The 23,993-nt window shown below is 47.7% G+C and overlaps 1 long non-coding RNA gene across 1 annotated transcript in view; it reads right to left on the bottom strand.

The window, feature by feature from the left end:
• Positions 1-23,993, bottom strand: part of LOC122022484 — a 30,636-nt gene continuing 6,643 nt past the window's right edge. The window contains exons 3-4 of the long non-coding RNA XR_006122984.1: positions 153-433; positions 1-44 (exon numbers count right to left, since the gene is read on the bottom strand). This is a non-coding gene — a long non-coding RNA (uncharacterized LOC122022484). The remainder of the gene's footprint in view (positions 45-152; positions 434-23,993) is intronic.

Below are 23,993 nucleotides of genomic sequence, written 5' to 3'. Positions count from 1 at the left end.
TTACTTGAAGCAGGTCAATATAACAGAAGTTTAAGGAATTTATCCTGAAACATAAAGGCAAAGTAAATTAAAGAACATTTCAACATAGACCAATTCCTATAGCTATACAATCAACTGTAAATAGAGAAAAGCAATGGGGATCAACAGTTTACCACTGTAAGATTGATACGATGAGCTAGTGGACTCCATACATTGCCCACACAGGAAACCAAGAAACTTGGAAGAACCTTCAAGGATATTCGAATCCCTATTGCAATATGGACGACTGCAGACATTGCATTTTGGCAGATGAAGCCAACATGTCTGGCAGAGAAGGTGAGAGCAGATAGCTTCTTCACTGAGTTTTGAAAAATCAAAACAACCTCCACAGTCTTCGCACCTTGCAATGCAAAAGAAACAACCTCTGCATTCTCTCCATTGTGACTTCCCAGACCTGTAATCATTTCATTGAGGTCATAAAAAGAGATGAACTCTGATGACCGTAACAGAAAAACAATCACCATTCCATATAGGAATTACCTTCAATAGAACAGGAATGAAAATATAATCTAATTCAAGTATACTAATAGACCAAAGTTGACGGCGTTGGGATTCCATTCTGTTTCAATTTCCCTTGTATAAAAATTGTACAAGTACAGAACTTTTCCTAGCAACCCACATGTTTGATCAAACATGTGTTTTGATCAATCAAGTGAGTTTTTGATGGATCAAAACATGCCTTGATCGAAGTACAAGATCGTTGGCCTCTTGTGTTGGTATTTAGGATCGATACAAAGAGAACTAAACTAATTACACAGCGGAATCAAAGAATTAGTTGTACCTTTCCTTTGTAGCCAAAGACCTCTTGATCTTCTGTTATATTCCTCTCCTCTTCTTGGATGTCGTGTGAATGACGATCTACCAAGACAACAAACACCCTTCCCCTCTTTGTTTCCAAATCGCCGACCACCAAGAGAAGCTCTAGGATGGGGCACCTTCTCTTCTTCTTCTTCTTTTCCAAGCCGCCGCCCACAAAAGATTCTAAGCAAGAGGAGGCGGCAGCCCTAGCAAGGAGGAGAAGAGAATTGTGGGGAAAAAAAAAAAAATTAGATTTTAGGGGGCGCCACCTACTCCCTTTCATAACCCTTGTTGCCGGCCCTAGGAAGGTGAGATTAACCAAATTGTGGATGGGTGGATGCGACGCTTTATATAGAGGCTACAACAGAGACCTAGAGGAGGAATTGTTTTAGGCGTCCTAATGGGCTTGAGCTTCCTGTGTTCGACCCGAACACTCAACTCAAGTCCATCAATAATAATTCATACCACTAAAGGGTTATTATTGAACTACCGCACCAATTCCATATTACAATATGGGCTCCTTCTTATCATGAGTGCGTTAATCTCCCTATGTTTAAGATATCGTATGCCCGTTAATTAAATGAGTTACTGACAACTCAATTAATTAACATTTGATTCAAGAGTAGTACCACTTAACTTTATTATCATGCCAGACTAAGTCCACCTGCAGGATTTACATGATAATCTTTATGAGCTTCTCAGGGGGACATCATCAGCCTAAACAATTAGGACACAGATTCCTTCTATAATCAACAACACACCATATAAACAGTACTATCTCTCAACTAATCGGGCCTATTGATTTAACGAATAAATCTCACCCATTGATAAGTTAAAGAAATAAATACTAAGTATACGTGCTTGTTATTATATAGGGATTAAGAGGACGCACATCCATAATAACAGAGGTTTTGTTCTTTTATGTAATCAGTACAAATCAAACAACCTCAAACGGTCCTGCTCAATACACACATAGTGTACTAGTGTAATTTTATAGTCAAGACAGACTAATACCAAATTACACTACAACCGTTCCAATGATTTTTCTCAATCCAACTTGGTTGTGAGATATTATTTATAATTTATAAGGAACCGATAATATGATCTTCTGTGTGGCACCATACATCATGTTATCTACAATATAAATTAAATGGACAACTGCATTGACACATATATAAATATATAATGCAAACATTTGACCAAAGTAACTTTCATTTCAAAATATTTCAAAATAGATGTTCATACAAAAGCTAGGCTTATAGTATACATTCCAATAATTTTCCACTTATACTAAAAGACTATGCTGCCGTAAAAGCTGCCCTACATCTGATTCCCATCCCTCAACATACTTATCAAAAGCTCTCGCCGAAAGGGCCTCAGTGAAAGGATCTGTCAGGTTATCTGCTGATGTAATCTTGACGACAACCTCTCCTCGTTTTACGATGCCTCGTATCAGGTGGTACTTGCGTTCAATGTATTTACTTGCCTTATGGGCTCGTGGTTCCTTCGAGTTTACTACTGCACCACTGTTATCACAATAAATTGTGATAATTTTGGGCAAACCAGGAATCACATCTAAGTCCATCAAGAAGTTTCTGAGCCATATAACTTCTTTGGCTGCCTCAGAAGCTGCCACATACTCAGCTTCTATGGTGGAGTCTGAAACGTATTTCTGCTTAACACTCCTCCATGCTATAGCTTCACCTCCCAAAGTAAACACATACCCCGAGGTTGATTTACTATTGTCCATATCTGATTTGAAGTCCGAATCCGTGTAACCCACAGGGAGCAAATCATCTGCTTGGTAAACCAACATATAATCTCTAGTCATTTTTAGGTACTTTAATATATGTTTTACGACAGTCCAATGTCCCTGTCCCGGCTTACTTTGATATCTGCTAACCATGTCCACGGCAAAACAGATATCCGATCTCGTACATAGCATTGCATACATTAGGCTTCCTATAGCCGAAGCATAAGGAACTGTCTTCATCTCCTCTATCTCCTTTGGTGCCTTAGGACACATCTCTTTAGATAAAGATATTCCATGCCGAAAAGGTAAAAAATCTTTCTTGGAGTTTTGCATGCTAAAACGAGCTAGGATAATATCGATGTATGAAGCTTGGGATAAGCACAACATCCTTTTCTTGCAATTCCTTATTACTTTGATCCCAAGAATATGTCCACATTCTCCCAAATTCTTCATATCAAACTGCTTGGACATCCATACCTTTACGTCTAACAACACTTTGACATTGTTGCCAATGAGCAAAATGTCATCTACGTATAGTACAAGAAATACCACAACGTTTCCGTCACTTTTCTTGTATACACAAGACTCATCCGGACACTGAATGAATCCATGAGACCGGATCACTTCATCAAACTGAATGTTCCAAGATCTCGAAGTTTGCTTCAGTCCATAAATGGACCGATTGAGCTTACATACAAGATGCTCTTTGCCCTTCGCAATGAATATAGATGTTTTCTTCAAGATTTCCGTTAAGGAAAGCTACCTTGACATCCATTTGTCAAACCTCATAATCCATATGAGTAACAATAGATAAAAGAATCCGGATAGACTTAAGCATGACTACCGACGAAAAAGTTTCCTCATAATCGATTCCCTCTTTTTGAGTATACCCCTTCGCAACAAGCCTCGCTTTAAAGGTTTCCACCTTCCCGTCTGTTCCTCTTTTCCTTTTGTAGACCCATTTACATCTAATGACTTTTACACCATTTGGTGGTTCTACAAGCTCCCAGACCTGATTAGAATACATAGATTCTATTTCAGAGTTCATTGCACTTTGCCAAGATGCTATATTTTTATCTTGGAGTGCTTCATCATATGTCCAGGAATCAACTTCATGTTCACCAGGGATTAAGTCTGAAGACTCTTCCAAAAACATGAATCTTTCAGGTTGTCTAACAACCCTTCCACTACGACGAGACACTACCTGTAATTGTGCATCATTTGTGACACGTGTTACAGTTACTTGTGGTATCTCATCTTGTATCGTTGGTACTAAATAGAAGTGTTCTCTCTTATTTCCTCAAGAACTATTTTATTTATGGACTTGTGGTTCATTACATAGCCCTCTTCTAAAAAACGAGCATTGGTGCTAATAATGACCTTATGATCTTTAGGACTATAAAACAAACCACCTTTCGTTCCTCTAGGATATCCCACGAACAAGCGAACTTCTGTACATGATTCCAACTTATCAGCGCCTCCCTTCAGCACATGTGCTGGACTACCCCAAATCCGAATGTGTGTCAAACTAGGCTTACGCTCATTCCATAATTCTATGGAAATAGAGGGTACTGACTTAGAAGGGACCAAGTTCAGAATGTACGTCGCGTTTCCAGAGCATATTCCCAAAACGAATTTGGTAATTCTGAATAACTCATCATTGATCTAACCATTTCCATAAGAGTCCTATTCCTTCGTTCCGCCACACCATTCTGTTGGGATGTACCAAGTGTAGACAATTGAGATTGAATCTCGGCCTCTGATAAGTAACTCCTAAACTCTCCTAAGAGGTACTCTCTACCACGATCAGACTATAGTGTCTTGATACTTTTACCATGACGTTTCTTCATATCTGCCTTGCACTCTTTGAACTTATGAAAGTACTCAGACTTGCGGCGCATCAAGTAAATGTATCCATATCTCGAATAGTCATCTATAAAAGAGACAAACTATTCGAAACCACCTCTTGCCTGGATAGTCATAGGCTCAAACAAATCAGAATGAACTAATTCCAACACTTCTTTGGCTCTATACCCCTTTGCCTTAAAAGGCCTCTTGGTCATTTTTTCTTCCAAGCAAGACTTGTAGGTCGGAAAGTTTTCCACTACCAATGAACCCAAAGGTCCATCTGCTATTAACCTTTGAATCCTACTCAAGTTAATATGACCCAACCTTAGATGCCAAAGATGTTTGGTTCATTTCCGAATGTTGCTTTCTCTTATTAGAATTAGAAGATGTGTTATTAATTTTCATTTGTTGCATCGTGGGAGTTATTGGATTAAGAGTATACAAATTGCCAACCAACGCACCAGAACAGATAACCACCCTATTTTTCTTGACAACCACTTTGTCATCAAAAGAAACAGAATATCAATCTATAAATAGTTTAAAAACTGAAATCAAGTTCTTTCTAAAACATGGTACGTAAAGACAATTTTCAAAATCAAAGTTTTATTCCTATCAAAAGAAAAATAAACATCTCCCACTGCAACAGCCGCCACTCTCGTAGCATTACCCATGTAGACGATGATCTCCCCTTCATGTAGTCGTCTGATTTCCTGGAACCCCTGCAATGAATTGCAGACATGATCAGTGGCTCCCGTATCTACACACCAGGTACCGGTAGATAACATCATTAAACATGTTTCAACAACTAATGAATAAGATATACCTTTATTGTTCTTCTTTCTGCGAGGGCAGTCCACCTTCCAATGTCCTGCTTGGATGTGAAGCAGTTGCCCTTCGGCATCTTCACACCTGCCTGCGGCCCAGTCCCTTGAGGTCGAATCACTTTCTTTGCCGAACCAACTTATTTCTTCTTCTTCTTTCCGCCTTTCGGCTTAGAGGCAGAAACGTTTTCAGCAATGTGAACTTGAGAACTTTGACGAAATAGCCCTTCTGTCGTTTGGAGTTCTGTCAGAAGTTCCGCCAACTAATAAACCCTTTTGTTCATGTTGTAGTCCAGGCGGAACTGCTCAAAACTCTTGGGCAGCATTTGCAGAATGATATCGACCTGGGTTTCCCCATCGATTTCAGCTACAAGGACTTCCATCTCAATCAAATGAGCCATCATCTTGATGATATGATCCCTTACGGGTGTCCCCTCAGTAATGGTGGTCGTCATTAAGTTTCTCATAGTCTCCTGTCTGACAGCGCGATTTTGGTGTCCGAAGAGTTCCTTGAGATTGAGCATCATGTCATAGGCAGTGGGTATGACCTGATGCTGATTGATTCGGTGATAAGGACGGGGGATCCTTGTCCGCGGGTTAACGGCACGTGGAGGTCAAAGGTCAAGATAGTCAGCCCGGAGACCGGCCGACCGGACGGAGCAGGCCTACCGACAGTGCCCTGCAGGCCGACCGGTCGGGAATTCTCCGAACTGAATGGAATACAACCTGACTAGGGGTCGGGTTTCCGAGGCTCAAGGTAAAAAGGTTTCAATAGTCGAGCGGGCTCACCGTTCGGCTGGGGCACAAGGCAACACAGGCAGGAGCAGTCCCAGCCGAGCATATGACCGATGCAGAAGTAATGTGCTTGCCGAGCGGTAGATCCGCTCGGCCCTGAAACAGACAAGGAGCGCAAGAGGACAAAGGAGACAGGGGATAACATCATCCTCGAGACGCCTGCCGCCGACAAGCAGCAGAGTTGGCGGCCGAGCCGTATACAGAATCGTACGGTGGAAGCTTCCACCGTCACATCCGGGATATGCTCGGACGATTGCGGAATGGCGCCAGAGGTACGTTTCTGACACAGACTTGTTAAGGTATGTTTGGGGAAGCGTGCACGCATCGGGAAACGTGCCCTCGCTTCCCCGGGGTCCTATATAAAGACCCCAGACGTCGAAGAAGGTATGCGCAACTATTTACTGTAGCCACGTTACTCTGCCTCGTTCGTTGGCTGTCGGAGGGCCGTCGTCGGGAAACCTCTCCCGGCTCGGCTTCTTTGCAGGATCGTCGGAGAGCTACATCACCAGTCGGAGACAGCGGAGCGTGCCACGTCCCCAGCGTCCGTCGACTCAGCGCTCGGACAGGATCAAATTGGCGCCGTCTGTGGGAACGCACCTGAATCCGAGCCAAGAAGATGGAAGAAGCTGGACGTCAACTTTTGGTAACGCTCTCTCCTGAAGAGCTCGAAGCACTCGTCCAAGCGCAAGCAGCGAAAATAGTGGAGCAGCAGAAAGCTCAAGCCGAACGAGCAGTGCAGCAAGCAACATCAGCTTCGGGGGGCCGAGCGCCACCCGAAGATCGGCAGGAGCAGCTCTCGATATGAGGGCAAAACAAGGGGCCGGCCGACACACAGATGGGTGCGCCGCCCACCCCAATACCTTTTCATCGGGCTCTATTCTAGACGCCCTCGGAGGTGGCGCAAGCCAATCAAGACAAGGGTCCTCATCAGACGAGGCACCCATCCGGGACGTCAGAAAAGGAAAGGCGCCCCGATCGGACACGTCGCCCGAGCGGACCAACCAGCAGTTCTCAGAGGCCATTCTTCGCGATCCACTGCCGTGGCATTATGTGCCCCCTGCGACCGGGGAGTACAACGGGACAACCGACCCAGACGACCACCTGGGTAAATTCGACAGTACCGCCACTCTGCATCAGTACACAGATGGCGTGAAATGCCGAGTGTTCCTCACAACGCTTTCGGGATCGGCGCATCGGTGGTTTCGAAGACTGCTGGACGGCTTAATCACCAGTTTCAAGGAATTCCGAACGGCGTTCCTCCATCATTTTGCCAGCAGTAGACGCCACCAGAAGACAAGCATCAGCTTGTTTGCCGTCAAGCAAGGCGTGAGGGAGCCGCTCCGAGCGTACATTCAACGCTTCAACCAGGTAGCCATGGATATTCCAACGGTCACCTCGGAAACAATGGTGAACGCGTTCACACAAGGGCTCGTGGACGGTGACTTCTTCCGATCGCTCATCCGGAAGCCGCCTCGGGACTATGACCACATGTTGCATAAAGCCAACGAATACATCAATGTGGAGGAAGCCCAGGCGGCAAGAAGGAAAGAAGCCCAGAGCGACCAACCAGCTCCCGCCGAGCGGAAGCAACCCATCAGTCACCAGCCACCCAGAGGACCGCGGGCCGAAGCCGCCCGTCCTCATCAGCATACTCGGTCGCACGCCGTCTAACAAGTCGCGGCTGATCGGCCCAAGTACAAGGGGAAGGTATGGACCCCAATGTTTTGTTCACTCCATCAGTCGACCACTCAAAATACCCGCGACTGTCGGAGCCTCCCCCTTATCGCTCATCCAGCACCAAGGGATTACCGCCGCCGATCGCCTTCACCAGAACGGCAACGTCGACAACGGAGCCCCATGCAAAGGACAGAAAGGCGATCCCCTGAGCGACAGCACCATCAGCAGCACGGAGCCCACCACCGAGCGTCAAATGAACGACCTCGACCTTCCGCTCGGGGGGAGGAGAACAGGGGCAACGCATCTCGGGGAGAGATCAACATCATCGCCGGTGGTCCGACTGGCGGCGATTCGAATAGAGCCAGGAAGGCGCATGCAAGGCAGCTGAGCATCCACGCGGTCGGCGGCAGCCAGGAAAGGGCGAGTGGACCCGAGATCAGCTTCGGGCCCAAGGGCCTTCAAGGAGTGGAAGTCCCTCACGATGACGCCCTGATCATCTGAGCGGTAATAGCCAATTATACTATTCACCGTATTTTCATTGACACAGGCAGCTCGGTCAACATAATCTTCAAGAAGGCCTTCGACTAACTACAAATTGACCGAGCCGAGCTACTGCCAATGACGACCCCCCTCTATGGATTCACGGGGAACGAAGTCTTGCCGGTCGGCCAAGTCTGGCTGGCTATCTCGTTGGGCGACGAGCCGCTCAGGAGGACAAGGATCACCACCTTCATCGTGGTGGATGCTCCTTCTGCATACAACGTCATCCTGGGGCGACCGGCTCTCAACGAGTTCCGGGCGGTTGTCTCTACCTTCTGCCAGAAGATTAAATTCCCGGTGGAGGATCAAGTAGGGGAGGTGCGGGGAGACCAACTGGCCGCTCGGAGATGCTACGTGGAGATGGTCCGAGCCGAATCCAAGTCCGCTCGGAAAGTGCCGCGTGTCGAGGTACATGCTATTACTGAAAAGCCACCTTCTTTAGTTTATGAAGAGAAAGAGGAGGTGCAGATTGACCCATCCCGACCGGAGGCCACCACCTTCATAGCATCTGATCTGGAGGAGATGCAGAAGGAAAAGGTAATCAAATGCCTCCAGCGGAACTGCGACGTCTTCGCCTGGTCGACCCATGAGCTGCCGGGGGTCTCACCAAGTGTAGCGCAACATGAACTTCATGTCCGGCCGGACGCTCATCCGGTGAAGCAAAGGAAGAGGGACTTCAGCGCGGAGTAGAATGTAATAATCCGTGCGGAGATAGAAAAGCTTCTGGAGGCCGGCCACATAAGGGAAGTACAATTCCCGAGTTGGCTTGTAAACGTGGTCCTGGTCTCCAAGCCGGGCAACAAGTGGAGAGTCTGCATCGACTTCCGGGACTTGAACAAGGCGTCCCCGAAGGACTTCTACCCTCTTCCCCGGATCGATCAGCTGGTGGACTCCACGGCCGGGTGCGAGCTGATATGCATGTTGGATGCATACTAAGGCTACCATCAAGTGCCACTTGCCCGAGAAGACCAAGAGAAGGTCAGCTTCGTCACGGCGGACGACACTTACTGCTACAATGTAATGCCGTTCGGACACCTACTAGCGTCTGATGAACAAGGTCTTCACAGAGCAGATCGGACGCAATTTGGAAGTGTACGTGGACGACATACTTATCAAGTCCTTCCGGGCGGCCGATCTCTACGCGGACATGGAGGAGACTTTCCAAACATTGAGAAGGTATGACGTCAAACTTAACCCTCAGAAGTACCTGTTCGGAGCAAGAGGCGGGCGCTTCTTGGGTTACATTGTGACCGAGCGGGGCATAGAGGCGAACCCCAGCAAGATAAAGGCGCTGCAGGGCATGCCGCCTCCTAGAAATCTCCGAGAAGTGCAGCGTCTCACCGGTCGGATAACGACGTTGTCAAGGTTCATCTCCAAGACCGCCGACCAGAGCTTGCCATTTTTCAAGATACTCCGTAAAGCCACCAAGTTTCAATGAGATGAGGAGTGCAATCGGGCATTCGAGGAATTAAAGACTTACCTGAATTCTTTACCCGTGCTAGCAAAACCAGCCGTAGGTGAGCCGCTTCACATTTATTTATCATCAACTGAGCATGCTGTGGGCTCAGCGTTAGTGAGGCCGAGCGGCGAGGAGTAGCCAGTGTACTTTTTAAGTCATATCTTAAAGGATGCTGAGTCTCGCTACACTGGTCTCGAGAAGTTGGCTTTCGCCTTGGTTCTTGCAGCTCGGATGTTGCGCCCTTACTTTCTGGTGCACACAATTATTGTGATGACGAATAGCCCGCTCGCAAGGGTACTACTGAACCCTGAAGCATCCGGACGGCTGATCAAGTGGACAATAGAACTTAGCGAATGCGACATCCAATATCAACCCCGCTCGGCGATCAAAGCGCAGTCCTTGGCAGATTTCGTGACCAAAGTACAAAAGCCTGAGCCCGAAGCTACATGGAAAATATATGTGGACGGATCGTCCACTCGGCTCGGGAGCGGAATCAGGATCATGCTACTGTCGCCTCAGGGAGAGCGAATGCAGCTATCCGTCTGGCTAGATTACCGGGCAACCAATAACGAGGCGGATACGAAGCCCTCATAGCCGGATTGCAAGCCGCAAGGCATGTGGGAGCCAGTCGGGTCACGATCCACTCGGATTCCTAGCTCGCCGCTCAGCAACTCACGGACGCTTTTGAGATAAACAATGCAAGACTCAGATTGTACGCAGAGGCCTTTGAGAAACTTAAGACCGGCTTCACCGAGGTAGTGGTCCAGAAGATACCCCGAGCGGAGAACCAAGCGACAGACGAATTAGCCAAGCTCGCAAGCTCGATATCGCCGGTCGTCATCCAGCAGCCAATCGAGCAAGTATCCTTGGTAGCGCATATAGACCGGATGGAAGGCCTCACATTCCCGAGCAATTGGAGAATGACCATCATGGAGTTTCTACGCTCAGGGGCCTCACCGTCCGATCGGGAGGAAGCTCAGCTACTAAGGAGAAGGGTCGGCCGGTTCACTCTCATCGGAGATCAGCTTTACAAGAAGGCTTTCTCCCGACCCTTGCTAAAATGCGTCAGCTCAGAAGATGCAGAGTACATTCTCCAGGAGGTGCACCAAGGATCTTGCGGAGGTCATCCGGGCGGCCGATCTTTGGCTAGAAAGATTCTGCTGGCTGGATACTTCTGGCCAACGCTACATGAGGACGCCGCTCGGACCGTCACAATGTGTCTTTCCTGTCAGAAGTACCACAGCTTCTCACATAAGCCGACAGAAGAAATGAAAACGTCCACAGTGTCTTGCCCGTTCGACCAGTGGGGCATGAATATCGTAGGACCCTTCCCTATGGCGACCGGACAAAAGAAGTTTCTATTGGTGGCAGTAGATTACTTCTCCAAGTGGGTGGAGGCTGAGCCATTGGCCAAGATAACCAAGCACATGGTCAAGAAATTCATCTGGCAAAATATCATCTGTTGGTTCGGCATTCCGCGACGGCTCGTATCGGACAATGGGCGATAGTTCGTCGGAAATCAACTCGAAGAATGGTGCAAGGAATATGGCATCGAGCAGCACTTCACGTCCATGGCGTATCCGCAAAGCAATGGTCAAGCCGAAGTAGCCAACCGGGAGATACTCCGAATTCTTCGGGCTCGGCTCGACCACATGGGAGGAAGCTGGGTGGACGAGCTGCCGGGAGTCTTATGGGTCATCCGCACGACCCCTAAGGAGGGAACGGGAGTCACCCCGTTCCACCTGGTATACGGAGGCGAGGCGGTCGTCCCAGTCGAAGTCGACGTAGAGTCCGCCCAGATCCAGAACTACAATGAAGATAATGCCGAGCGGAGGCAGCTGGAATTGGACTTAATTGACGAGGAGCGAGCCAAAGCGTCCGTCCGGCTAATGGCCTACAGACAGAGAATGAAGCAGAACTACAACCGTCGCGTGGTTCCTCGAACATTCCAGGTGGAAGACTTGGTCTGGAAGAAAGTCAAGTAAGTCAGGGACGTGGGCAAGTTGGAGGCTCCTTGGGCAGGACCGTTCAAAGTCATCAAGAAGCTCCGATCGGGAGCTTATTACTTGGAGGATGAGGATGGACGGAGGCTAGAGAGGCCGTGGAGTGCAAACCACCTCCAGCCCTATCGGGCTGGATGAAAGGAATGAAAGCTATAAGAACAAAGGCATAATTTTGACACACCAAGCGAGCAGCAGCATGATGCCGTGGCAAAGACCCCGGGCTGTTCGGCCGGGAGTACATTATCCGAGCCCAATGCTCAATGGCAAAGACTCCGAGCCGTTCGGCCGGGAGTACATTATCCTAGCCCAATACTCGATGGCGAAGACCCCGAGCCGTTCGGCCGGGAGTATATTATCCGAGCCCAATGCTCAATGGCAAAGACCCCGAGCCGTTCGGCCGGGAGTATATTATCCGAGCCCAATGCTCAATGGCAAAGACCCCGAGCCGTTCGACCGGGAGTATATTATCCGAGCCCAATGCTCAATGGCAAAGACCCCGAGACGTTCGGCCGGGAGTATATTATCCGATCCATAAGCTCATCATTGAAGACCGTCGAGCTCCGACGTTAAACCCTAGAGTCGGACCGGTGACTATAAACCCGGCTTGAAGACCGTCGAGCTCCGACGTTAAACCCTAGAGTCGGACCGAACACTATAAACCTCTCGGCTTGAAGACCGTCGGGCTTCGACGTTAAACCTTAGAGTCGGACCGGCGATTATAAACCCCCCGGCTTGAAGACCGTCGAGCTCCGACGTTAAACCCTAGAGTCGGACCGACGACTATAAACCCCCCGGCTTGAAGACCGTCGAGCTCCGACGTTAAACCCTAAAGTCGGACCGGCGACTATAAACCCCCCGGCTTGAAAACCGTCGAGCTCCGACGTTAAACCCTAGAGTTGGACCGGCGACTATAAACCCCCCGGCTTGAAAACCGTCGAGCTCCAACGTTAAACCCTAGAGTCGGACCGGCGACTATAAACCCCCCGGCTTGAATACCGTCAAGCTCTGACGTTAAAACCTCCGGCTGGACAAAGACAATAAAAAGGTCGATCCGTGAGTCTATAGGCCGATCGGCCAAGTTATTAAAAATACTTCATGAGCATCTAGCAGGGATTCCATTTAAAAAAGTACAGACACGCAGCCGAGCGACCTAGTTATACAGAAAACTTCGCTAGAAATGCCTTGAGAAGGCCGGGCAAGACGAGAAATGATTAACGAAAAGAAAGAGAGCGGAGACTTGAACGATTGTATTTCGCGGTCTGACCGGAGGACACAAGTATTGACAAAGCTAATAACAAGACAGTAGGTATCCATTAAAAGTCCGGCCCTTAGAGCCGATCGGACGAGGTACAAAAAACATTACAAGAAAATCATAAACGCTCCTCACTCTAGTGGCTCGAAGATGGGCTCCGGAACAGCGTCTAGCAGGCCGACCATGTCTCGGGGGGGGGGGGGATGGAGATATCCTCGGAGAGATGGCCCTTGGCCTTCAAGTAAACAGCAGTCGCCCGGATAGCCTCTTCGAAGGACAGAACCAACCGATCGCTAAACTTTTCACCAAAGGCATCCGATCGGAGGTAGTTCTGTCTCATCACTTTGAATCGGTCAGGTTCTCCATCTTGGTATTCCTTTAGCACCGCTCGGGAAGCGTCGAGAGCCCCTTGGAGCTCTTCCTTATCCGCCTGCAGTTTAGCTTCACTAGCAGATCGGCTATCTTTCTCAGCAGATAGCAGGTCGGTCAACTCCGTGACGCGCTGCTCCAGCGCCCGAACCTGCACCTTCATTGCGTCAAGATCAGCAACGACCCTATTTTTTCTGTTAGTGGCCACAGTGAGCTGGTGGTCGTGGGACTTGACTTGGTTTTCAAGTCCAGCCACCCTGGTTTCCAGGCCGGAAGATTTGTGCTGCTTGGCCGCTAGCAGTTTTTCTATTTTGGCCAGCTCTGACTTGAGCGTGGCATACGAGGGCCCCTCAGCCGGCGCCCCTCCAGAAATTTGGAGCTTCTTCAACTCCTCCTCCAGTTCGGCCAGACGATTACTGACCGCTATGTTCTCCACCCATTGCTGCGTTCGATAGGGATAATGTCAGGAACCTGGTGAAGTCGTCATAATAGCGAATTAGGAAATATACCCCGGTAGCTTGTTGCATGTGGCTGTCCGCCAGCTGACCGGGAGTCATTAAGGCCACTCGAGCCCTCGCATCTTCCCACGTTTGGGCGAGCGGTCCCCGGATAGTAACTTGGTGCTCGGGAGCGGCAGGCTGGTCCGCCGCCAAAAGGAACTCCTCGGTGGGGAGACGGAGGACGAACTTGATCATTCGGCGACCGTTCGGATCTGATTGGGTAGAAACGGCTCGGCTGGAAGACTCGCCGATCGGTGCAGAAGTAATGTCCGAGCGCTTGAGCCGAAGGCGGACCCGGGGCACAGAACTAACGGGTGGTGCTCCAGTCGAGGATGCTGGCTGGCCGAGCTGGGAGGGGGTCCGATCAGAAGAAATGGTCTCACGTGCGGCAGGTAGTGGGTCGATTGCCTCTGGGGGGACGTCGACTGGCCCAATCATCGGCTCAACGGGCTCAATGGCGGTCCGGCGACGTTTACGAGTTATCAGTGGGGAATCACCGACCGATCGCTCCACGTCCTCTGATGTGGGCTGCTGACCGGCCGAAGAAATAGCATCCTCGGTCGCTCCAGTGGCGGTACCCTGAGGGCAGACTCTCGGGCCTCAGTTGGAGTCCCTTCACTTTCGCCCTCATGAGAGCCGACCGGCGCGACGCCTCGATCGGCCATCTCCTTGGCTGCCACCGCCTCAATCTCAGCGGCCTTCAACTTCAGCCGATCGGCAACCTTGGATCGCCACATGATGTCGGCTGCATAACAGAAGAATAAATCAGTTAGACCAAAAGGAAAAAGGACAAGGAGAGTGCTTACCCAAGCTGTTTGGAAGCTTTGTGCGGATCGGGCTCAAGCCAAATACATACAACACCCCCTCGTGAAGTAGTTTATCGATATTGAACCTCTGGCCGGCCAGTAGATTAGCTGCATGAAGATACTCCGACTGGTTCTTGTATTTGCCGAGGTTAGGCGGATCCGTCACGGTGGTTTGCCACTTGGTGCGAAAGGAGGGCAGCTCGGGAAAACGAAGGTAAAAATAATTTTCCTTCCAGTGTTTGTTCGAGGTCGGCATCTTATCGAAGAAGACGAGGCTGATTCGCGACTGGAAAAGAAAAGTACCCCACTCGGACTGTTTTGGGTAGTAAAAGTAATGGAAAATTCTGGGGACTAAGGGAATGTCGTGCAGCTTGAAGAGGATTACTACGCCGCACAGCAACCTAAAAGAGTTAGGGACAAGTTGGCCGAGCGGGATGCGGAAATAATTACAAACTTCCCGGATAAAAGGGTGTAGAGGGAAGCGCAGATCGACCACAAATTGGTCGCGGAAGAAGCAAACAGTGTCGTTCAGCGGGTTAGAGGGCCGATTGGAAAAGGTGGCTAAAACTAGTCTATGGTCGGAAGGCAGTTCAAATTCATTAAGGAAGCGTCCGACGTCAGTTTCGTCGAAGCGGCTGACCATGGTCATATACCATAGGCCAGGGGAAGGACCAGAAGGCTGCGAAGTGCTAGCCATCGCCGGAACAGTAGCGGGGAAGGAAGAGCCGAGGAAAGGAAAACTAAAGGGTTGAAGGAGGAGACTGAAACTACGGTGAACGAATGCAAAGACCACCAAAAAAGAAGAAAACGGAAGAAAGCAGAGATAGGAGAGGGCTTACTGGGAGCAAAGTGCAAGGGAGAAGGCCGAGAGTTTGTCGGAGCACCAGGGCAAGCGGGCACTGGGAGGATGGTCGCGGAAGGAATCGCCAAAAACGCAAAGGCAAGAGTGATAGAAGGAGGCTCAGTACCGGCGCTTCTTAAACCCCGGCCTCGATTCACCACAGCCGTCCGATCCAGGTCATCGAAAGAAGCGAGGACATCGGACCGTCGGATTTGAACCGACGTATGTCCCATCGAAGTTTACGCCCCCACCGTACAATGACGGCAGATGACGGCGGACATGCCAAGTGACGATCAGAGATTGGACAAGCATTTAATGAGAGTCATTAGCCGCGCGTGGGCAGCTTAATGGGGATTGGCATGAATTTCGAGGAAACCCGACAACGCCGACCGCCCCAGGAACAGTAACGCAATAAGCAATGGAGGGAGATCAAAACTACAAGGCATAGCCATCAACTCGCCGATCGGCATAGGGGGCCTCCTAGAGCCGATCGGAAATACACTTTCGGAAGTGGCGAAGTGAAGGTCGCTCGACCAAATTCATAGTCCAGTCAGTCGGACTCGGCGCCTCCTTCGACTACACTTGAAGGGGAGGCATGTGATCCGGTGATAAGGACGGGGGATCCTCGTCCGCGGGTTAACAGCACGTGGAGGTCAAAGGTCAAGATAGTCAGCCCGGAGACCGGCCGACCGGACAGAGCAGGCCTACCGATAGTGCCCTGCAGGCCGACCGACCGGGAATTCTCCAAACCGAATGGAATACAACCTGACTAGGGGTCGGGTTTTCGAGGCTCAAGGTAAAAATGTTTCAATAGTCGAGCGGGCTCACCGTTCGGCCGGGGCACAAGGCAACACAGGCAGGAGCAGTCCCAGCCGAGCATATGACCGATGCAGAAGTAATATGCTTGCCGAGGGGTCGATCCGCTCGGCCCTGAAACATACAAGGAGCGCAAGAGGACAAAGGAGACAGGGGATAACATCATCCTCGAGACGCCTGCCACCGACAAGCAGCAGAGTTGGTGGTCGAGCCGTACACAGAATCGTATGGTGGAAGCTTCCACCGTCACATCCGGGATATGCTCGGACGATTGCGGAATGGCGCCAGAGGTACTTTTTTGACACAGGCTTATTAAGGTATGTTTGGGGAAGCGTGCACGCGTCGGGAAACGTGCCCGCGCATCCCCGGGGTCCTATATAAATGTTGGTGCAACATCCCTCAGGTCAAGGTTGACCTGGTTGACCAAGCTGAGTCTTGGTTTGGGTTTAGATGTTTGACAATAAGAAATTGATTGAAGAAGAGTCAAGTAGGTCAAGGGAGTGACTGGATACTTGACTGGAAAGTCCTAGTGAGTGAAGCTAGGCAAAAGGAAATCCTGGTGAGTGAAGCCAGGTGAAAGTCCTAGTGAGTGAAGCTAGGCAGAAGGAAATCCTGGTGAGTGAAGCCAGGTGAAAGTCCTAGTGAGTGAAGCTAGGCAGAATGAAATCCTGGTGAGTGAAGTCAGGTGAAAGTCCTGGTGAGTGAAGCCAGGCAAGGGAAAATTCAGATGGATCAAGGATGATCGGACATCTGGTGTTGGGAAGTCCAAGTAGGTCAAAGGATTGACTGGATACTTGGCACGAGGAAATCCAGATGGGTCAAGGTTGACCAGACATCTGGTGGAAGTCCAAGTAGGTCAAGGGAGTGACCGGATACTTGGCACGAAGAGAAAAGTTCAAGTGGGTCAAAGGAATTGACCATACACTTGGTGGGAAGACCTAGCAGGTCAAATGAGTGACCAGATGCTAGGCATGATGTACCAACAGGTCAAGGTTGACCGAATGTTGGTTGGAGAGGCTTGGGACTTGGTTTTGGACAAAAACCAGGAGCTGGATCGATCCAGTGGATCGATCCAGGCCTTTCCCAGCGAACAGAGAGCCTCTGGATCGATCCGTGGATCGATCCAGATGTCCCAATCGATCAGTGGATCGATTGGGACGCGGCTGCTTCGCGCGATAAGTGCTGGATCGATCCGTGGATCGATCCAGGCAGTTTTTCCCAGAGCACAGAGGCGCTCTGGATCGATCCATGGATCGATCCAAAGCCTCCCCGATCGATTGGGAACATTCGAATCGATCGGGATCCGACCGTTGGCGTCGATAAAGGCCGCAGGCGAGCGTTGTCTTCGGCATCACTTCATCGATTCACTCCAGATCTCTCGCCAACTCCTCCACAGCGCTCTCAAAGATCAGATCGCCAGTTCTTGAAGGATCTTGGAAGCTTTCCAAGTCAAGAGGCGGATCAAAGGCAAGAAGAGAAGCTAGGGTTAGGGTTTTCTGTACTCATTGTAAGCTTTGCGCTTGTATTTTGTTTCCCTTTCCTTTCTTCTTGTACTGAGAGTCTTGTAGGGCTTCTCCTCCCTCGGTAGTTACCGAAAAGGAGTGTTTTCATAGTGGAGGGTGCGTGTGTGGTGTGGATCCTTGGATTAGTCACCTCTTGTGAGGTGGATACCAAGTAAACCAACCGTGTTAGCGTTGTGTGATTTGTTTCTGTATTTTCCGCTGCACATCTTAGAAGAAACAAGCAACGCCAAGCAACGAGCGAAAGCAACGAGCTATTCACCCCCCCTCTAGCTACTTTTGGTCCTAACAAGTGGTATCAGAGCAAGGCGCTCTTCACCGGAATCATCGCCGGAAGGGTCAAGCATAACAAGAAAAGCTAGAAGGTGAAGAAGTTGGAGCAAATTCTTCAAGTTCAAGATTTTATCAAGCTCAACTTCAAGATGCAATTCCAAGATGGACTTGGATTTGACACAAGGGTGGCTCCACCATACACTTCCACGAGTTTCGATTCTTGGAAATCAATAATCGAAAATTTCCTTATGATGGAGATAGAGCAATGGTTTGCTCTAATGGAAGGCTTCGAGGCTCCAAGAAATTCCAAGGGCAAGCTTCTCAAGAAAAGCAAATGGAGCTCGGAGCAAATCCAAAGGTGCGAGGCAAATGACAAAGTGACCAAGCTTTTGGAAAATTTATTGCCAAGCACCATCCTTTGCAAAATTGGAGAATTTGAAGATGCAAAGGAACTATGGAGCAAATTGGCCAAGCTTCATGAAGAGATCCCCTCCACTGTACAAGATCATGAAGAATCCAGAGAGGGTGACTCTTTGGTGCAAGACCAAGAGGAAGACTCCGAGGTTGAGAGATGCTCAACCTCCGAAGAAGAGGAAATCCAAGAAGCTTCATCCTCAAGGGAATGCAACGAAGGGAACAAGGAGGGAGCATACTCCTTGTTTCATGTTCAAGATGATGAAGCCTCCACCTCTAGGATTGAGGGGGAGCAATCCTTGGTGACGCCGGATCAAGAAGAAGGAGAAACTTCTACATCCGGGTCATGTGAAGAAGAAGAAGATGGTGCCACCTCCAACATTCAAGAAATATCAAATGGAGGAGCAAGTGCCATCCCTACACAAGAAGGTATAAATGTTTCAATTAAAAATAAAAATCATATAATATGTTTTGAGTGTAGGGAAAATGGACACTACAAGAGTAAGTGTCCTAAATTGGCCAAGAAGAAGGGCCAAGTGACACAAAAGGGCAAGGAGAAGCCCAAGGAGACCACCCCCGGGACAAAGAAGAGCAAGGAGCACATTGTGTGCTTCTCTTGCAATCAAAAGGGGCATTACCGAAGTCAATGCCCTAAGGGGAAGAAGGTGGTCAAGGCTCATGGAGGAAGCTCTAGTCAAGGGGGAGCCTCTAAGGTAAAGAAGAAGGTAACATTCATTGAGTCTATCCCTTTACATTATGGTAAAAAGCATGTTAGTTCTAATTTTTATCATTTTAATGCGATTTACCATAAGAATAGAAAGCATGAGGGCTTTAAGGAAAAGCATGTGGCCCTACATGCCAAAACTACTATCCCTGAGGCTAGGAATGTAGATAAAAATCTAGGCAATAACTCTAAGGATTCCAGATATAAGCCTAGAAACAAAAATGCTCATGGATCAAATACTAAGGACCTAGTGAGAGAAAATCAAGTCTTGAGGTCAAGACTTGATAAAATGGAAAAGACCCTAAAAAGGATGGAAAATATCCTATTAGGGCAAAATGAGCATAACTTAGGGTTAGGAAAATCAAAGCCATCCAATGGCCATAGAGGTTTGGGATACAAACCAAAAGCTAAGAAGGATGTGCCTAGTTATCATAGAGTTCCGTATAGTTATGGAACGAACCCTAAGTCTAGAGGTCAAGTCAAGGATACAAGGGAAGATATCCCTAGAAGTATCGTTGCAACCAAAGTGACTAAGACTTCTAAGAAGTCTAAGAAAGTCGCTAACAAGGTCACAAGGGAGGTCATCCCTAGAGTTGACCTAGAAAATGTGACCAAGGCTTCTAAGAAGCCCAACAAGGTCACTAGGAAGGTATCTAGGGAAGTTATCCCTAGTGAGTACCTAGAGCATCCAAGGAGCACCAATAGGTGTTGGGTTCCTAGGAGCATCTTCTCTACCCCATAGATGGGTTAGGGAGACTGTCAACTCCGATTAGAAGGGTAGTTAACCCAACTTTGAGGAAATTGACACTCAAGGAGCATTTTCAAGGTTTTTGTTAACCTTTGAAAATGGAATGGAATTATCGTTTACTCCTTGAAAGAGTGAAATGTGCCTATTGGTGGAAAAATTGATTTTATCTTAAAATGACACAAATTTGGGAAAACCTTAAGAAATACCAAGTTGAGATTTTGGTATTCTCTTGAAAATTTAAGGCAATCCGGGCCTTGATTTACGTAATCACTCTTGAGGAAAAATGGATTATGCCAACATTTGAGAATGTTTTAAATTTTTAATTGGCATAATTAATTCAAGAGATTAAAGAAATGTCAAGTTGGGTTTTGACATTTTCTTAAAGAAATTGGACAATCTAGGATTTATGCTTTTTAAGTTAGCTAAGTTTAAGGACACTTAGATAGTTAATCTAGGTATATTTTATTTATATAAATCTTGCCATGATTGTTTGCCCATCATATGCCATGACATCATGTCTATTTTTGCATTCATGTCTTATTATGAAAAATCCAAAAATACCATGTCATGACATTCATACATCATGTAGTTGTAGGAATCTTTCTTTTGAAAGTTATTTTATTTTGATGTATGCCATAACATTATCATGCATTAGTTTAATTCCTTGTAATTAAGGACAAATGGCATTTAACAACACTTATTAACAAGTGACATCCTAGGTGGATGTCTAATATCTCTAAAATACCTAGATAGATATACATGATCCCTAGATTAGGGCAAAACCAAAATCTACATCTCACAAAGACCTATAAGATGACTTGTATGTGTGTTAGTGCACATTAGATACAAGTGAGATGTTAGGATGATGAACAAAACTTAAGATGTTGACTTAGTGCATTCTTTTGAGTTTTAAGTTCATCAAAACACATAGTTATGTGTTTTCCCATCATTGGAAAAGCTAATGTACAAGTCATGTGCATTAAGCCCAAGGAACATGGTGGGATATTGGGTTTGAAAATGTTTTTAAATAGTTTTGGAAAACCTTGGTGAAGGCTATCTTTTGATAGTAATCACCATTGAATAGTTAGACACAAACTTGAAGAATACACTAAAGTTTTAGCAAGGTTTCAAGTTTGTGTCAATCTTTGAAAATATGATGTATTTTCATAGAAAACTATTTTTCCTTGATAAAGTTATGCCCTAAATAATGTCTACACGAAATTTCATGATTTTTGGATTTTTGTAGAATTTTCTAGGGGTTTCTGAAGTTGACTGAAATGGAATTTCGGCAACTATCAGAGCTCCGATCGATCCATGGATCGATTGGAGTGCCTGAATCGATCCGTGGATCGATTCAGAAGGCAAGTCTCCTGCGAGCAGAAGCTCGCTGGATCGATCAGCCGATCGATCCAAGAAGACTGAATCGATCAATGGATCGATTCAGAAGGTGATTCCTGCGAGCAGAAGCTCGCTAGATCGATCAGCCGATCGATCCAGGAAGTCTGAATCGATCAGTGGATCGATTCAGAGAGGTTCAATCGATTGGAACCCAACTCCAATCGATTCAAGTTGCTGATTTTGGCTGGGAAGGCCTGAATTCAGCATCTTTGAACCATGTTTAGTCTAGGTAACCATTCCAAACCCTCAAAATACATTTGTATACATAAAAAGGGTGTTTTCATGTTGAAAACAAGAATGGATCGGTTAAGGAAGACTAAATTGAAGTTTAGGTTGAGGTTTGTTTCAAATTTTGAACATTTGAACCTCAAAACTTCTAAATTTGGGTTTCCTAAAGGTTTAGGGATTCCAAGTCATTGTTGGTGCAATGACAGAAGTTTACCACCATGTCTTTAGGGGGAGGGACTCTTTAAAGATATGAAAATTATTATTCATAAACCTTGGAAGGTGGTTAACCTTCCGTTAAGAAATTGCTCATGGATTAGTGTCTGAACTTGAAATGGAGAGTGGATATCCTCAGTATTTCAAGTGGTCTCAAGTAGTTGAAATATGCTCAAGGTTGGACATTTGTCTACATTGAGGAAGAAGTGAAGGATACATGAAGGGTATGGGACCTTCATTATCGTGTTGATCACAACGAGTGATGTTGTGAACAACGATGGGCAACTCTTTAGGGGGAGAGTCAACAATGGATTTGTTGAAGTATGCCTGAAATTGAGGCATGGGTTGATGTGTGCCTAAAGATGGGTTGAGCAAGCCCTACGAGGGAGTTTGATGTGTGCCAATAGGGGGAGAATGAAAGGACTTGTAAAAGGGAGTAAGTTAGGCTTTCAGTATCTAAGAGGGAGTTTTCCCTCTTAGGGGGAGAATGAAAAGCTTAACTTATGCTTTCATTACCTAGTGGCATGAAGAATGAGGATATGAGATTAGCCTAACTTACATGTGGTATTGTAAGTGTTATTGTGGTATTGCCAAACATCAAAAAGGGGGAGATTGTTGGTGCAACATCCCTCAGGTCAAGGTTGACCTGGTTGACCAAGCTGAGTCTTGGTTTGGGTTTAGATGTTTGACAATAAGAAATTGATTGAAGAAGAGTCAAGTAGGTCAAGGGAGTGACTGGATACTTGACTGGAAAGTCCTAGTGAGTGAAGCTAGGCAAAAGGAAATCCTGGTGAGTGAAGCCAGGTGAAAGTCCTAGTGAGTGAAGCTAGGCAGAAGGAAATCCTGGTGAGTGAAGCCAGGTGAAAGTCCTAGTGAGTGAAGCTAGGCAGAATAAAATCCTGGTGAGTGAAGCCAGGTGAAAGTCCTGGTGAGTGAAGCCAGACAAGGGAAAATCCAGATGGATCAAGGATGATCGGAAATCTGGTGTTGGGAAGTCCAAGTAGGTCAAAGGATTGACTGGATACTTGGCACGAGGAAATCCAGATGGGTCAAGGTTGACCAGACATCTGGTGGAAGTCCAAGTAGGTCAAGGGAGTGACCGGATACTTGGCACGAAGAGAAAAGTTCAAGTGGGTCAAAGGAATTGACCATACACTTGGTGGGAAGACCTAGCAGGTCAAATGAGTGACCAGATGCTAGGCATGATGTACCAACAGGTCAAGGTTGACCGGATGTTGGTTGGAGAGGCTTGGGACTTGGTTTTGGACAAAAACCAGGCTCTGGATCGATCAGTGGATCGATCCAGGAGCTGGATCGATCCAGGCCTTTCCCAGCGAACAGAGAGCCTCTGGATCGATCCGTGGATCGATCCAGATGTCCCAATCGATCAGTGGATCGATTGGGACGCGGCTGCTTCGCGCGATAAGCGCTGGATCGATCCGTGGATCGATCTAGGCATTTTTTCCCAGAGCACAAAGGCGCTCTGGATCGATCCATGGATCGATCCAAAGCCTCCCCGATCGATTGGGAACATTCGAATCGATCGGGATCCGACCGTTGGCGTCGATAAAGGCCGCAGGCGAGCGTTGTCTTCGGCATCACTTCATCGATTCACTCCAGATCTCTCGCCAACCCCTCCACAACGCTCTCAAAGATCAGATCGCCAGTTCTTGAAGGATCTTGGAAGCTTTCCGAGTCAAGAGGCGGATCAAAGGCAAGAAGAGAAGCTAGGGTTAGGGTTTTCTGCACTCATTGTAAGCTTTGCGCTTGTATTTTGTTTCCCTTTCCTTTCTTCTTGTACTGAGAGTTTTGTAGGGCTTCTCCGCCCTCGGTAGTTACCGAAAAGGAGTGTTTTCATAATGGAGGGTGCGTGCGTGGTGTGGATCCTTGGATTAGTCACCTCTTGTGAGGTGGATACCAAGTAAACCAACCGTGTTAGCGTTGTGTGATTTGTTTCTGTATTTTCCGCTGCACATCTTAGAAGAAACAAGCAACGCCAAGCAACGAGCGAAAGCGACGAGCTATTCACCCCCCCTCTAGCTACTTTTGGTCCTAACAATAAAGACCCCAGACGTCGAAGAAGGTATGCGCAACTATTTACTGTAGCCACGTTACTCTGCCTCGTTCGTTGCCTGACTTGAGCGTCGGAGGGCCGTCG

This window comes from Zingiber officinale, chromosome 9B (genome assembly GCF_018446385.1).
Source record: "Zingiber officinale cultivar Zhangliang chromosome 9B, Zo_v1.1, whole genome shotgun sequence".
NCBI lineage: Eukaryota > Viridiplantae > Streptophyta > Magnoliopsida > Zingiberales > Zingiberaceae > Zingiber > Zingiber officinale.
The sequence above is the reverse complement of the archived record's forward strand: the minus strand, read 5'-3'. Positions and strand labels throughout refer to the sequence as shown.